General features: G+C 43.4%; 1 protein-coding gene across 8 annotated transcripts in view; it reads right to left on the bottom strand.

Annotated features, from left to right (window-relative positions):
• ARHGAP24 (Rho GTPase activating protein 24) overlaps window positions 1-14892 on the bottom strand; it is a 415666-nt gene that overhangs the window by 63609 nt on the left and 337165 nt on the right. The gene's annotated exons all lie outside the window — the stretch shown is intronic.

Genomic DNA, 14892 nt, shown 5'->3' on the forward strand with positions numbered 1-14892 from the left:
TCACATTATGAAAAATAAATACAGTTAAAACAGTAACAAACAAACAAACAAACAAACAAACAAGAAAACTCTTTTGGTTTTGCTGCAAGAAGCTATCACAGCACCCTCTCTGGAAATGAAATCAGTGGGGTTCTCAGCCCCTTTTGGCTTAAATACTGGTGTGTGTGTGTGTGTGTGTGTGTGTGTGTGTGTTTGAATCTGGAGGTGGAAACAGGGTGGTGATTGTGGTCGTGACATATAATGAAACTTCACATATTTAGGTCGCTCCTAAATGGAATATATTGGCGTACTCCAAGCATTTGCCCATGTACAGTATGTGCACAGAAAATAGCCGATCTTTTTGAAAGGAGATCTGCATTAATAATTGCAGTGCACACCAAACTATTATTACTGTATAATTATAGGATTATTGTATAATCTTATAAAGTTATATAATCTGGGAAGGGGCATGGCTGTAATGACCACGAAGGGACCCTGCAGTTCTGAATTTGGACTTTGTAACTTACAAAGCAGCTCTCTATGCCTTAGCAGCTAGGAAGATTAGGGCGAAAGAATTAGATAAACCCCCTGCAAAAGGGACTCAGAGATTTAATTTGTATATTTTATATGACAATTACCTCTTACCCTATGTAACAATGCATTTTAGTAGACTTGACGCTGGCCACTAGCCATGGCTAGTGCAATAAAGTTTATGAGGGTGACTTCTGAATTTGCCACTACACCAAGACTGAAACTGCAAAAGGTATTTGTGATTTAGCTAACATCTGTGTCCCAGCATCATGCACAAGGTAGCAACTGATGAGCAGGAACTAAGCACTCACTGAAGTCCCATACATGGAACACACTCAGTATTGAGGAAATTGGTTTAAGAGTCATCTTAAGACTCACCGTAAACGCACTGCATGAAATGAGTAAACAAATGCCATTCCCAGAAAAGAATAAACCATTAATGGCTGGGGCCTGCCTGAGGGGTGATTTACAGATTCTACAGCAATATCCTGCTCTGTCATCCTACAGTTCTGCCAGGAACATCGGCCGGCAATGACTCCAAATGATAGTTGCTTCAAATGCATTCCTGACAAAGAGAAAAGCGCTATTGGCCACTAAACGGCTCCTTTTACTCAGCACTTCATCTCCGCGAATGGAGCTGGTGTCCAATTTTTCGACCCTCTGATGTCTGTTTGGTTGGATGCTACACAGCAGAATGGTATCGGCGCTTCATATTTATAACCTGGGCATAAAACGCAACGCTTCTGGCAAATCCCTACCAGGCACCCTGTACATCCCTTTCTTCCACTTACAAAAAGCCGGTTGTATTCACATAGCTACAAAAAGGCACATGTGTGGCTATGAGTCCTGAGAACAGCCATGTGGAGATGCAATCATCCCTGGCAGAATTTCAGAAACAGCGCCCATGCCTTTTGATGCTGCGACAGCAGTGTTATGCACAGTTTAGTAGCTCAAACCACAGGATGCAGCAAGTACTCCTTATGGCACTGCAATGTGGTGAAACAACTAGAAAGCATAACAAAGTAGTGCGCCAAACTGCAGCCCAGAGCCCACAAGTGGCATGCAGACCCATGCACCTGATTCACATCCCATTTCTCTGCTTGAGGAGCAAAGTCCACATTGGCTCAGGACTGCAATACCTCAAGGACCGCCTCTTTCCATATGAGCCTACTCGGACCCTGAAATCATTTTCTGAGGCCCTCCTTTGTGTGCCTCCTCCTCGAGAGGTCCGGAGCGTGGCAACACGAGAACGGGGCCTTCTCTGCAGTGGCTCCCCATCTGTGGAATGCTCTCCCCAGGGAAGTTCACCTGGCGCCTTCATTATACACCTTTAGGCACCAGGCAAAAACGTTCCTTTTTAACCAGGCCTTTGCCTGTCCTACATCCCATACCCTTTAAAATGTGGCTCTTTTTTGGGGGGGGGGTGTTATTGCATTATTGTTTTTATTTTGATTTTATATATTGCAATCTTTTTTGTGAACCACCCTGAGACCTCTGGGTATAGGGCAGTACATAAATTCAATAAATGAAAATGAATGAATGAATGAACTTTTGTTTTATGGCTAATAGCAGCTTGGGAGGTTTTTTTTTTTTTTTTTTAAGTATTGCAGCTGGATAGGGAAGGGTGACTATGTGTTCAACTTGACAGAGGACCATCCTCTGTTTGAAGGGGGTCCTGTATTTGAAGGTCTATCTAGTCCTAGTCTAGTTTAAAGGGAAAGTCACTAAGAAGGGGCCTGGAAGTTGGACATCAACAGTTGCACACAGGTCACCTGGTTACAGTCTTCCCCGTTATGGTGAGATGCATCAGATGTCTATTTAAATTTTAGCAATCATGTCCACGTTTGCATATATATACTTCTAAATTAGCGCACACAGTTTTAATGCAAATATGTGACCTCATCTGTCTTCATTTTTTTTGGGGGGGGGGTGATGTGCTTCCTCTTTGTTTGACAATGCATAATTGGCCCTGAGTGCTCACTGCAAGGACAGATCCTGAAGCTGAGGCTCCAATACTTTGGCCACCTCATGAGAAGAGAAGACTCCCTGGAAAAGACCCTGGTGTTGGGAAAGACGGAGGGCACAAGGAGAAGGGGACGACAGAGGACGAGATGGTTGGATAGTGTTCTCAAAGCTACCAGCATGAGTTTGACCAAACTGCGGGAGGCAGTGGAAGACAGGCGTGCCTTACGTGCTCTGATCCATGGGGTCACGAAAAGTCGGACACGACTAAACGACTAAATGACAACAAAGTTAAAGCTCCTCTCTCTGTGTGCTGCTGCTTCAGTGAAAACATCTCTCTGTGCCTGTTATTAACAATGTAGTTGCTTATGGCTCTTTTAGCATGATGTCAAAACTGACCCTGAAACACTATTTTTTTCCTGGTTGCTAGGTCAGTTTCAGTTCATGCGTCCAGAACCTTTTTACTTCCCAGAATCCCAGTACTGTATCCAGGGCCTCTTTTTTTGGTTACAACAATGATCCTTCGGCACAGTGCAAACGAAGAGAGGTATTGGGTGCAATTTCTTTGCTAATTTCCATCCCACTGAAGGACAGCTGTGCATGAGACCACTGTATTTTAATACTTTGTTGGAAGCCGCCCAGAGTGGCTGGGAAAACCCAGCCAGATGAGCGGGGTATAAATAATAAATTATTCTTATTATGAACTGGGCATTACTAAAACTCTTTCTATAATTTTTCCTGCTGAAGACTTCTGTGGAACCCAAATGCTTGCATATCTTTACTTTCAATAAGAATTTGGTCCAAGATGGGGTAGAGGAAAAGAAACATTTCTATGTTCTCTGTGCCGTTGAGCCTTGTTTTGTACAATGCTTGGGTTCCTCAAAGAAAACTGCAGACGTCACTCAGCAATTTGGAATGAAGGGGCGTAACTGTCCTCTATTGCTCCCTTCTCTGCAAAGAGGAATTATATTCTTTCTCCCACCCTTAACCCTGAAAAATGGTTTATAAGTAACTCATTCCAGCTGCTTATCCTCTCTCTTGCAAACTCAGATGCACTCCAGTGGTTCAGTAAATAGCAAGTGGAGAGCTGGTGTGCTTCTTGAGCAACGCTGCCTCTGACCAGCTCGGCGTACTTTTGTGCAATCACCTGGCACTGCTGGGATGTGAGCAAAAGTATTTTAGGAACTCCTGCCCAGCAAATGGAAAAGCACAACCATAGACATCAATGGAGGTACAATTCCAAAGGTGACATGGTGAAGCCTTTACCTGCATTCGCAATATTGTACTTTAGATACAATATTCACAATATTGTACGTTATATACTCTGTGCACTGAACAACAGGAGCTTGTTGAAATGAGCATGGGCTTGTTTCTCAATTTGTCAAGCCCAAACAGCTTCCTTGCATTTTTCCCTCCTGCTGTTAAGCGCACATAGGGAGAAAGTAAATCCTTGTCCAATTTTTAAAACAAAACCAAGCATGATTTTTATCTGCCTGAAAAGGACATGTTTGTGTGTTCTTTGAAGGGACTGACAGGGGAAAAAGGGTCGTCTGGCAACTTAAAGGTGATTTGTTGTTGCATAAGCTGTTTGTGAACTGAAGTCCACATCGTCAGCTGCAAATAAAGGGCTTGGCAGATTATACACGTATCCCTGTGCATATGAATCCAGGAATATTGAGGAACAATTTTGCAAACAGTAGAGCCGAAAGGCCGTGGAATTACAAGACTGTGGCATTTCTAGGCAAAGTTCAAATAGATCCAGTGACCATTCACTAATGTAAAAATGGGTGATGATGACCCATCTTGCTCTCTGGCACCTCACCCAAAGCTGCTCCCCCTTTGAGGTATTTCAGATAATAATAATATTATAATAATAATTTATTATTTATACCCTGCCCATCTGGCTGGGTGTCCCCAGCCACTCTGGGTGGCTCCCAACAGAATATTAAAAATATGATAAAGGATCAAACATTTAAAAACTTCCCTAAACAGGGCTGCTTTCAGATGTCTTCTAAAAGTCAGATAGTTGTTTTTCTCTTTGACATCTGGGGGGAGGGCGTTCCACAGGGCAGGTGCCACTACTGGGAAGGCCCTCTGCCTGGTTCCCTGTAACCTCACTTCTTGAAGTGAGGGAACCACCAGAAGGCCCTCGGAGCTGGACCTCAGTGTCCGGGCTGAATGATGGGGGTGGAGACGGTCCTTCAGATATACTGGGCCAAGGCTGTTTAGGGCTTTAATGGTCAGCCAATCCAAGCATATAAAGTAAAACAAGTGTCTAGAATTGGGTAGGGAAAACTTTGAGATATTGTATGGGGGGGGGGAGCAGAGCAAGTCAGGGAAGGGGTTGAAGTCTCACCTGCCACTGCTCCACTTGCTCTCTGTTTGCTTTAGCAAGGCTTTAGTTTTGATGTTTTCTTACACATGAACTGTTCCACGTCACTGAGCCCCCCTAGGAACCCCTATTCTCCCCCCCCTTACATAACCTTAATTGCGTCGACCTTGAGCCATCAAGACTGAAGGGTCATTCAGAATGTGTCATCTTCCACCTACAGGTGAGTTTTGATGCCAATAGAGAGTTCTTTAACATTTCGCCTGGAAGGCACACCGGCTCCTGCAGGCGTTCTGAAATTTGTCTGGTTAATTTTATAAGGTATTTTCATTTGCGGCTCTCGCTGTTCCTGGCCTGCTTTATTGATTTATTGCACTTGTAATTTTGCCGCTGGATTGTTTTTGACACAGATATTGTTTTTCTGATTTTATGGTGTTAGGGAAACCCTCGGAGGAGAATTTGGGAGAGAAATTGAGGAAGATAAATTAAGAAAATGGTGATGAAATACCCTGCCCCTTCTGGCAATAGGCTTGCATCCATTGCTACATAATCCTAAAGAAACAGCCTACCCGCCCCACCCCAAATATGCATTATCCTTTATCTTTCTTCTGCATGGCAGCCATGCCCTTCTGCTTCCCAGGAATATTATTTTGCCCAAGATAACAGGGCTGTACCATTTCAGAGCAAGCCTATGATTAATTTTTCTTGACATCGCAGACGCAATAGTTGCAGCAAGAATCCATAGCTCATTTTTCAGGCCTTTTGCTGTTCTGACCCTCAAGCTATCGCCTCTGCTGAACAAGACCTTCTAGAGAAATACAACTGCTCACCTGCTATTTCTTCCAACATGCACCTCTGCAGCTTGGGTTTTCTCTGTCTGTGACAGGCTTGCAAATTAGACCTGCTACACAGAGGTAAAGGTAATTTACCTCTAAACCATTAGGTCCAGTCGCGGACGACTCTGGGATTGCGGCGCTCATTTCGCTTTTTTGGCCAAGGGAGCCAGGGTACAGCTTCCGGGTCATGCGGCCAGCATGACTAAGCCGCTTCTGGCAAACCAGAACAGCACACGGAAACGCTGTTTACCTTCCCGCCGGAGCGGTACCTATTTATCTACTTGCGCTTTGAAGTGCTTTTGAACTGCTAGGTTGGCAGGAGCAGGGACCAAGCAACAGGAGCTCACCCCGTCGTGGGGATTCGAACCGCTGACCTTCTGATCGGCAAGCCCTAGGCTCAGTGGTTTAACCCACAGCGCCACCCACGTCCCTTACAGAGAGGTATCAATATAGAATTTGGGGTCTACTGTTGCTTTCTTGGTGACATTTCAGTGACCACCCTATCTTGGAATCAAGCCTGGGGTGGGGAGCACTGAAAGAAAATCTGATCAACTGTTTCCATGTATACCCTGATGCTTAGAGTAACCACTTACCCACGTAGCCAAAAAAGTGGGAATGCATCATCAAAAAAATAGAAGACATAGATTTGCATAAAAGCTAGCCCAGGACGAAACCAATGCTCAACGTCCTGGGCATGTTGACTGAACTTGATAGGAGGGGAGACCTCAAACATGACAGAAGAGGAAATGGGATAGATTGGCTCAAATATGAAGGCAGAGCCAGAAGTATAAATATTTAAAGGCTCTATTCATTCACTCTCTTGCCAGCTAGTGTCCACCTGTTCTCTTTCTCTTTGACAAACCGGTGCTAACCTATTCACTCAGTCTGGGCACCCTACTGCTCAAGAAGGAAGAGCTTTGGAGGTTCCCATCCCACATATATTTTGTGGCAGAGTTCCACCTGCATAACCTAATAATAATAACTACATGTCATGGGACTCATTCCTGGGGTTTCCAAGCAGCAGACCACATATCAGACCCAGACTTGTTTCGCTTCGGCAAAGCGACAACATTGTGTGACTTCAGACCATGTCCCCGATGAACACATCTGTTCCCCCGATATCCTGCCCTTACAGATGACGACACGGTCCAGACTGCAACTGTGCTATCATCAGAAGGGAGAAAGTGATGTCCTTTCAGAGCAGGCAACTTGAGGAAGGCATTGTGCCGAAAAACAGAGCCCACAAGCGCATTAAAAAGTCAAGGTGTTAAGCACGCAGAAAATATTCAAGAAACATTTCATAAGGTCAGCAGGGGCCCAAATGCCAGCAATTTGCCCTTATAAATGAAAGGCAAAGAGAGAGGGATAGAAACCTGAAAAGGCCAGGAGTATTTCTGGAGCACAATTAAAAATAAATACATTCTTAAATGGGGAGGATCCCCCAGACACACAAAAGAACACCCCCCAAAAAAACCCCTCACCCCACTGGAATATTTTCTGGTATGTTTTGATTTGCAAACATACAATCTCCTTAGGAACGTCTCTAAAGTTATGGGCTTGTAATAAATTGCTTACAAGAAGGTGATAGAAGCTGAAATTGTGTTTTAAATGTTCTACTGAATTTTAATACTATGTTGTAGGTTAGTCCAAACGTATTCAATCCTATAAACTTTAATAAAAGTGTTACTAATAATTAAAAGGTGAGGAAGGCTAGGATTGCAGCAAAAGCTGACACAAACTAAGGGTTTCGGCAAAGAGAAAATAACCCAAAAGCTTGTGTTAGATGTGCAAGACTGTTGATTTCCCCATGTCTCGGTTATTCTAAACCCAAATCACATTTTTCCCCAGGTTAACTTTCAATTCCATTTGGATCTCACGCCAGAACTTTGATCTTACAAAGCACATAAGGGCCAGTTTGGGACTAGGAACCCTTTAAAACAAAACAAAACAAAACAAAATCACAGTTTATCCCCAGGGAAGCAAAGTTGGTGAAGTAATTTACAATTGCTGTTAATCCCCCTTCTTCTCCTTGTTTGCCAAGAGAATGCAGGTTTCACTAATACAGTGGTGCCCCGCAAGACGGAAAACCCGCTAGACGAAAGGGTTTTCCGTTTTTGAGTTGCTTCGCAGGATGAATTTCCTTATGGGCTTGCTTCGCAAGATGAAAATGTCTTGCGAGTCTTGAGATTTTTTTTCGCTCCCCCCCCTTTTTCTAAGCCGCTAAGCCGCTAATAGCCTTTTAGCAGCTAAGCCGCTAAGCCGATAAGCCTTTAATAGCCGCTAAACCGCTAATAGCGCTAATCCGCTAAGCCGCTAATAGGGTTGCTTCGCAAGACGAAAAAACCGCTAGACGAAGAGACTCGCGGAACGGATTAATTTCGTCTTGCGAGGCACCACTGTATACCTGCTAATTAGCTAAAAGCTTCTGCTAATACGTTTTTACTTGTAACTAATTTTCTGGTAGTTCAAATCTATTTGATAATTAAAGTGTTTGAACTGTTGTTACTGATGATGCGTTTAAATATACACAGCTATGTATATCTATCCACAACGCAGAAGGCAGATTTGTCATTTTATGGCTACCATTTCTGGCAGTGTTCATTTTTAATTTCAGCAGTACTGTTCAGGACCTGTGGAGATGCTGTCTTGAAAAGACCTCTCGTCTCCTCTTGTTCACCTTTTTCAAAACAAAACTTCTCAGTTGTTGTAACCTTCCCACACATGAGTTTTTCCATCCCCTCAATCATTTTGGTTGCCATTTTCTGAACCTCTACAATAGCCTTTTTCCAGCTCGACAATACCGTTTCTGAGGTGAGGAAATCAGAACTGTACACAATATTGTACATTGGAGAGGTAGTTATGAAGGCTTTTTGTGAGTAGGCTCCCATACAAGATTTTGAACCCTGCAGGACCACTATTTGAAACCAGACCCTCCAAGTGTCCTTATTTTCCAGAGACAGTCCCAGATTTACAGAAGCTGTCCCGATTTCTGATGTGATCTCAGAATGTCCCGCTTTTCCTTAAGACGCCCCTATTTTCATTGCAGAAATGTTGGAGAGGATTGAGTTATGCAACCCCTGAGCCAATGAGATAAGTAACTGTATTACGTTTGGTAAAGGTAAAAGGTAAAGTCCAGTCAAAGGCGACTATGGGGTTGCGGCGCTCATCTCGCTTTCAGGCCGAGTTGAACTGGCATTTGTCCACAGACAGGTTTCTGGGTCATGTGGTCAGCATGACTAAACCGCTTCTGGAGCAACGGGACACAGTGATGGAAACCAGAGTGCACAGAAACACTGTTTACCTTCCTGCGGCAGCGGTACCTATTTTTCTACTTGCGCTGACATGCTTTTGAACTGCTAGGTTGGCAGGAGCTGGGACAGAGCAATGGGAGCTCACCCCGTTGCGGGGATTCGAACCACCAACCTTCTGATCGGCAAGCCCAAGAGGCTCAGTGGTTTAGACCACAGTGCCACCTTTTGTATTATGTTTAGAAGACATCTGAAGGAAGCCCTGTATAGGGAAGATTTTTTAAAATGTTGAGTGTTTTATTATGTTTTTATATATGTTGGAAGCCGCCCAGAGTGGCTGGGGCAACCCAGTCAGATGGGTGGGATATTATTATTATTATTATTATTATTATTATTATTATTATTATTATGGAATAGGGCGCCCATGTTTTCATTGCCAAAATGTTGGAGGGTATGCTAAACCAGATGGAGCTTCCTGCATCAGACCTTCTCTCTTTTTAAAAAGTTTTTTTTAATACTTTTCAAGTTTATACATTTCGTTAGTTTTACAATCAATTTAACATTTCAAAATTTAACTTCCTTCCCCCTCTTTCTGCGGTTCCTTAAATTTTATTTTTTTAATATCTTCTGCATATCCAAATTCATTTAATCTGCTCATTTAATTATCTACTTTAAATATATACTCCTATGAAACTGCAGGTTATGTAAATATTCAATAAACCATTTCCATTCTTTTATAAAAAGTTTATCTTGATTTCTTATTCATCCAGTAAGCTTTGCCACTTCTGCATTTTCCATAAGTTTTTGTATCCATTCTTCCTTTGCTGGGACTTCTGCTTCTTTCCACTTTTGGGCAAGTAGCATTCTTGCTGCTGTAGTAGCATACATAAATAAATTTCTATACAATTTAGGTAGTTCTACCCCTATAATTCCCCAAAAGACAAACTTCTGGGGGGTTTTTTGTTTTTGTTTTACAAACGTTACTTTGAACATCCTTTCCAATTCATTGTACAGTCGTACCTTGGTTCTCGAACAAAATGTGTTCCGGGAGTCCATTCAACTTCTGGAACTGTTCGAGAACCAAGACACGGCTTCCGATTGGCTGCAGGAATGTCCTGCAGCCAATAAGGAGTTGCAGAAGCCACGCCGGACGTGCAGCTTCCGAAAATTGTTTGAAAACCGGAACACTCACTTCCAGTTTTCGGTTGTTTGGGAGCCAAAACATACGAGTTCCAAGGCGTTCGGCAACCAAGGTATGACTATATATCATTTCTTAGACCTTCTCAACCAACGTGTAGAAGACGACGAGGCTGGGCTATCAGGGATGTGATGGAGCGAGTGAGGCAGTGACTATGGCTCTACTCTCCCCCTTGTGCAAGTGGAATCATGTGGGCTTAAACACTCAAACAGAGCTAGCATGACTGCAAACACCAGTATTACACTGTGTGGCCCTATCTTGTCATACCCAGATCTTGGGGGGAAAGCGTTCCATACCCCTTCTCGTCTTACAGCTGCAAAGAAAGTAAGCATAATTCACACTGTGATTAGCACTGAGAAAAATTACTGACACACAAAGGGTCTGTGGTCAACTGGGAGTAATAATCAGTACGGAAGCAAGAGTGTTTAATCAGCTAAATCTGAACTGGTGCCATTCTGGCCATGGTGTGCATTTCTGTGCTTCCAGTGAAGTCATTTCGACTGCGGAACAACATGAGTTCATGGCTGTACTGGACTTGCTCCAGTGCTAATTAAACTAATTAAGCCCTCTTTCTTTCGCAAACAGTTACTAATGGAATGTCTCTCTTACTCGCAGTAGTTATGGAAATGCATTCCCTTGATTCGTAGCTGCTTCTTCTTTTCACCTTTTCTGATAACTAAATAATTGATCTGTTCTGCAAATATTCATGTCATTTTGACTGCCTCCCAAAAATTAAAATACCATAAATCATGCAATTAAGCATTTAATAATTGTTACAGATTTGAACCCTATTTAGGCATTACCATTCATAGGAGATTGAATACATAAAGAGGCTGTTGAGAGACACATGGTCTACTCCATCCCTTAGATGCTGGCATATGTGCCAGCCATTGCCCTAGTAAACACATTTTTGTATGCAATTTTGATTAATGCAGACATTTTTTGCAAACAATTTCTCCTAATATAATGCATTTTTTGTATGCTATTTTCAACGAAATGTGCATTTTTATGTGGGCTTTACCCTAGTATGTGTATTTTTGAACACTTTCATTGACTGGATAACTGCATTGCAAAATTCAGATAACTGTAAATTTCAAAGAATGACTGTTTTTCCCCATCTGTGTATGGTTTTGGAACATGTAAATTAAGTAGGTTCACCTTTTTGCCTTGAAATATGCATGGCTGTACGTATTGTTGAGTTGGATAGCTGTTTTGCAAAATTCAGAGAAGGGTGGCTTTCAAAGTATAACTGGGTGTTAGTTTGCCTATTGGTTTTGAGAAGTACAACTTAGGTCATTCGTCATGAAAATGCAAACAAAATCAAATTTCTCATCCACCCCTGCCTTTAATGCCCAATTTATCCCATCGCTGTACCTGGGGCTGGTTATCCCTACTGTCCTCGCAGCTAACATAAATTTAAACATATTCATTTTACTGATTCTTTTAATTGCTGTGTTTCATGAACGTTATAAAAGTCTCCGTAAGCTGCTTTGAGTTTATCTTATAACGAAAAGCAAGGTATCCATTTCCCCCCCTTTAGGAATATTGTTTTACCGTCCTACTCCATTACCACGGCACTGATTCGGGATTAATGCACAAGTCCTTCTGGCAATACAACACGCCATATATAAGCCATGGCTTCTGAGCTTTCCTTCAGGACCATAATTCTGCCCAGGTCAGGTGCCCCATGCCTATACCAATTCATAAAAGTCTTTGTAAACTAACTACAGATGAGTTAGTTGAGCTTCTGCACTCAAGGGAGGGATGGGGGCAGCTAACAAGACACTAATAAAAGCAACACAATGATAAATAGAGTCAAAGCCAGGCTTAGGGAGGGAACCACATGGTGGAATTTATCACTGCCTTATCTTCTCCCCAGCTTCTCTTAGGGTCAACCTATGTGTTGCAGCAGAGCGGTTTAACAACCAATCCTTCTGCACAGGGAACTCTGGGAATTGTATTTCTGTGAGAGGTAGACGGGTCTCCCGACAACTCTACGCACCCTTAACAAACTACAGCTCCCAGGATCCTATGGAGGGTGGAGCCACGACTGTTTAAAGTGATACAATACTGCTGTAAATGTATAGCGCAGATGGGGCCCAAATGGTGCTTAGCATTTTGTGACTCCTAGCCCCAATTTGAAGCCATCCCTCCCCCCACCATCCAGACGGTGAATGGGGGCGGGTTGTTCCTTTCCTCCTTGCATTGTCTCCCCACTGAAAATTGTTTCCCTACTGTTATATTTGCCCCCCAAACATGATACCTGCAGTAAACAACATCTTTGCGGGAAAATATCTTTGCAGGGGTGTTTTCAGTGGGGAAATGGCATTAGGCTCCCTGTCTGCCATCTAACACAGGTTGAATCCCATAAAAGACGCGCAGCGGCATCCAAGACTGTAAACTGCATGCATCCCAGGATGCAAATGGAATCCAGTTCACTAAGGATGTGAGAAAACCATTCTAATGCCCCCACGCACACACTGGCATTTCAAACACCAAGCATTTTCCCAGGATTGGTAGGCACCCAAATTCAAAGTGGAGAGTAGCCACCTATTTTGTGCACCCCGTTCCCACCAATCAAACTCGTGCACATCTTTGTCCAAAGCGTGGTCTCAGTTTGGCATTGCTCTTCCACCTCTCAAAGCTCAGTCATAGCAACTCACTGTGCATACCAGACTATTTCTCCTCTTACTTCTCCAGACTAGCTTTTGCTGTTTGTTCCAGACTATTTCTCACTAAATGATTTTTTTTTTCATGGATCAACAAGACCTAAGCACATCCGTTTGCTGTCTTGGGACGCTTCCCTGCACCAATGAACATGCATTTTATTTTATTTTATTTTTCGCAACTCTGCCCTTTGCACACTTTTAACAACCCACAGACCATTGTGTTTGGAAGTCCTGGACATTTTGATCTCTGCAGAACTCAAGCTGCATTTTAATACCACAGATGCCATATACAAAAATCTAGTAACGCACCTTGAGCAGGTTGGGCAGAACATACTCTTGCACAGTTAGGTTAACACAACAGCTTTGAGACTATGGTGGGAATGAGCAAGCAATCACAACAGCATTCTCACCTGTGTTGCCGGTGCCGTCAACAACGGATGTAATATCTGCACAACATTTTCAAATGGAGTCAGTTATTTGGAGATCCATTAAACTGAATCACATCTAAATCTGTGATGACAGGTAATACATTGAGCCAAGACAGGTACACAGCTTAACCACGACACTTATCATCGTCAGATTCATTTTGTTATTTACCCCTTATGCCTGTTAAAATCTCACAGTGGCGTGTTGCCAGTGAAGCAGAGAAAACCAGCACATAGCCCTGGCTGGTCAGGATGGCTGTGGTTTCAATCAGTGCATTTAAGAAGTGAAGGTATCTTTGAGTGTTCACATGCAAAAACAGAGGTCTGAGCCTGTTCCCCCAATGTCTCTCTCAAGGACTTCCCCTTAGCAATCAGTAGTACTGTTCTGTGCTCTAGTAACCCACCAGTAGCTCATTATGACAAAAGAACCCTACTGGGAGAGAATGTGAGAATTGTCATACTGGATCCAATTAAGCAGCCATCTTTTTCAGCATTCTGTCTTCTAATAGTCATCACCCAAGCGCATATGATGTTCACAAGGAGGGCGCAACAGCATTATCCATTCCCCAGTTAATTGACGAATACTGCAGTCAACCACATACATGGAATGTGTGCTTCTGTCTCTCAGTGCTGTGGAGTTCTACAATGTTAAATTTTAAAAAGCCATTTATGCTATTAATTTACGTAAGGTACACATTTATAGGGACGCGGGTGGCACTGTGGTCTAAACCACTGAGCCTAGGGCTTGCCGATCGGAAGGTCGGCGGTTCAAATCCCCATGATGGGGTGAACTCCTGTTGCTTGGTCTCAGCTCCTGCCAACCTAGCAGTTCGAAAACACATCAAAGTGCAAGTAGATAAATAGGTACCACTCCAGCGGGAAGGTAAACGGCGTTTCCGTGCGCTGCTCTGGTTTCGCCAGAAGTGGCTTAGTCATGCTGGCCACATGACCCGTAAAAACTGTCTGCAGACAAATGCTGGCTCCCTCGGCCAGTAAAGCAAGATGAGCACCGCAACCCCAGAGTCATTCGCAACTGGACGTAATTGTCAGGGGTCCTTTACCTTTAAGGCACACATTACAATAATCTGCTGTAGCTTACCAATGCCAGGATACTCCACAAGATGTAGTGAAGGCCACTAACTTGGATGAATTCGACAGTCATGGAGGATAAGTCTATTGATGGCTACTAGCCCTGATGTCTATGTCCTCCCCTCCACTATCCGAGGTACAGTGGTACCTCAGGTTAAGTACTTAATTCGTTCCGGAGGTCTGTTCTTAACTTGAAACTGTTCTTCGCCTGAAGCACCACTTTAGCTAATGGGGCCTCCTGCTGCCGCCACGCCACTGGAGCACGATTTCTGTTCTGATTCTGAAGCAAAGTTCTTAACCTGAAGCACTATTTCTGGGTTAGCGGAGTCTGTAACCTAAAGCGTATGTAACCTGAAGCGTATGTAACCTGAGGTATCACTGTAGTATGCTTCTGAATACCAGTTGCTGGAAACTACAGAAGGTGATAATGTTGATGCATTAAGGTCTTGCTTTGGGGCTTCTCATGGGCAAGTGGTTGGCCACTGTGAGAAAAGGATACTCGACTAGATGGGCCAATGGGCCAATCCAGTAGGTTCTTCTTATGTTCCTCTTGGCAGTTTCCTCTGCTAACGTCTGCTAAGACGTGAACTGATTGCAAGATGTTGGGAAGGATACCACCACAGGAA

This window comes from Podarcis pityusensis, assembly GCF_964106645.2.
Source record: "Podarcis pityusensis genome assembly, chromosome: 9".
NCBI classification, from domain to species: Eukaryota; Metazoa; Chordata; class Lepidosauria; order Squamata; family Lacertidae; genus Podarcis; species Podarcis pityusensis.